This window comes from Anolis sagrei, chromosome 9 (assembly GCF_037176765.1).
Source record: "Anolis sagrei isolate rAnoSag1 chromosome 9, rAnoSag1.mat, whole genome shotgun sequence".
Lineage (NCBI taxonomy): Eukaryota > Metazoa > Chordata > Lepidosauria > Squamata > Dactyloidae > Anolis > Anolis sagrei.
The window spans coordinates 14,810,626-14,813,518 of NC_090029.1; positions in this window are offsets into that span (position 1 = coordinate 14,810,626).

Below are 2,893 nucleotides of genomic sequence, written 5' to 3' on the forward strand. Positions count from 1 at the left end.
TCCCATTTTTACTCGGTTTTTACACTGTTTTACAGTTGCTGAGAAAACCCCCCACATTATTAAATTCATAATTGTGCAATATATATATCTTTAGGTGAAACATTCTGCCCTTAAATGTTAGAGGCAGACCGCTGCCTTTTCCATTTCAAATCAGTCCCTTAGAAAGGTAATGCCATGCTTCTGAATAACCTAAGGCCACAGTTTATTTGCAAGTAACCCAGAAAGTGATCCCAAGATTAAAAACAAAAGAACAGCATCTCGATTGGTTGCGCTGACGCCGCTTGTTTTGCCTCACAACCACAATGATATCAACCAACTGCCAACTCTTGTTGGTATTAGTCATTGTAAGCACCTAAGTTATCAATGTTTTACTTTTACTCTAAGACATGCATATTATACAGCCACGTTATTGCTATTCAAGTAATGGGAAGGAGCCAAGAAGGAGCATGTTTAGTTTCCTTCTGATGCAAATCTCGCTATATTATTTCATAATATTCTCATTTCTTAAAAAAGGCATAGGTGATCCCACAGAAAATTTGGTTTTAAGACAACTGTCGTTCCCAGAATAAGCTGCAATGTGGTCTTGGTTAAAGCGTTATAGGGATCTTTTAAAAAAACAAGTGGGGCATAGATGCCAGGAGGTTAAGTGCACTTTCTTGCCTCATTTAGACAAGCAAGATGGTCCAGACATTTCTAGCCTCTTGCACCAATAAATAAGCTTTTGCAGAAAAGAAGGGAACAACATTTGGTAACTCTGTTGTGAAATACGATGTATGGTTTGACTGGAATTGTATGAAAGACATATGGTTGGGGTCTATATAGTCTAGGGATGCCATCCTAAGATGAAGCCTGAAAAACTACAAGGAGGTGGTAAAGCATTCATGGACTACAATTAAAAGTTGCTGATGAGAACTGTGACAAGGATTAACTGTTAAAACTTTTTGGGGAAAAACAACATGTTTATGTTATCAGAGACAATGGCTCTTTAAGTTAAGGAAATGTTTACAAGGTTCCTTACATTAAGAAGGAAGTTAACACAAGGCTCCTTATGTTTAGGGTAAAGATTTTTCCCCTGACATTGAGTCCAGTTGTGTCCAACTCCGGGACTCTGGTGCTCATCTCCATATCTAATCTGAAGAGCCGGCATTGTCCGTAGACACCTCCAAGGTCATGTGGCCGGCATGACTGCATAGAGTGCCATTACATTCCTGCCGGAGTGCCATCTATTGATCTACTGACATTTGCATGTTTTTGAACTGCTAGGTTGGCAGAAGCTGGGGCTAACAGTTGGATCCCATGTCGCTCGCCGGATTAGAACCTGCGACCTTTAGGTTAGCAAGTTCAGCAGCTCAGCGGTTTAACCTATTGCACCACCGGGGGCTCCTCCTTATGTTTACCAACACCAATTAAAGAGAGTCAACATCTGCCCAGAATTGAGATGAAGCCAGGATGTTTTAGGCTGGAAAAAAATCTATCATTCATTTACAACTTTGGAACAATATGAGCAAAAAATATTGCTATGTAAGAGACCTTATTACAATCCAATCTTGCAGGATCTTGCCAGGGCTTGCAGCTGAGCGCCAGATGACTAGTAAGAGGCGCTCTGCACTCCGCTTGGTGCTCAGCTGTAAGCTCTGGCAGTCATGGGCACTTTGGGCCTGCAGGCCATACACACACTCTTAAAGAGAGTGTCTTTCCAAGTTACTGTGTGTTGAACAGTACAGGGGGGGGGGCCTTACTACTGATATTAAAAGATAATGGAGCCTGAAGAAGAGCCAAGGGCTGCAAAAACAGCATCAATGAGCCACAGACTGCATTTTGCCTGTCCGGATTCAGAGACAGGGGTTTATCCCACCAACCCTAACAACTCAAATGAATGCTGGAGAGAACCTGAGAATTAGTGAAATGGCCCTAAAACTGAGGGGAAGGAGAGTGTGGGACTGGGAAGCCCCTCCATGCTGCCCAATGGGACGAAAAATGTTGTTCATTCAGATGAAATAATAAAACAGCTGGGTTGTTGTAGGTTTTTCCGGGCTATATGGCCATGTTCTGGAGGCAATTTTACATGGCCATATAGCCCGGAAAAACCTACAACAACCCAGTGATTCCAGCGATGAAAGCCTTCGACACTACAATAAAACAGCTCATTCAGAAAATCCCCGTTTTCGGAAGCAGCGTTTGAAAACGAAAATGGGGCCATACGAATGAAACAAACAGAAACTGATAGTGATTCTATATAAAAGCACTCTGAAGTAAGTAGTTCGTGAATGGATGATTTGTGCCCACTGTACTTCAGAAAGGCCACACTTTGCCCACTCTGAGATCAGTCAGGAACCAGATCTGGTTACCTACTCCGCTCTCTCTCTCGTGCCATTGCACAATGGGCACCTCAAAGCCTCAAAGAACTAGAGACAACAAAAAGGAGTGTGAGTCTCCCAAAACAGTGACAGCCACATACACTCCCAGCAAAAGATGTCCCACACTTTCTGTTCCCACTCAGAAACTTATTAAAGAGGGAAACATTTGAGGGTAATGGGGTAAGGACAATGAAATAAAAACATATTTTTTGTTTTCTTTTTTTCACACAATATATAAATTGTATTACAGAGAAATTATATCCAAGATGGGATAGACTGAAAAAATTATCCCCATCTAAAATGAGCTAGAAGCAGTACAAACTCTGGAGTGACCTTTTGGTATTTGCTTATAACCCATATCCAAGAAAGAGGTAGGTCTTTTGCTTTTTCTGAAACGAGGCAATGAAGAGTGCGACTTTAAATTCTGATTAAATCTTCCAACACAGTGTCAAAGCCACGCGGCTGCCTTCAGCCCAATAGAATCAAATAGTTGGAAGAGACCTCATGGGCCATCCAGTCCAACCCCCTGCCAAGAA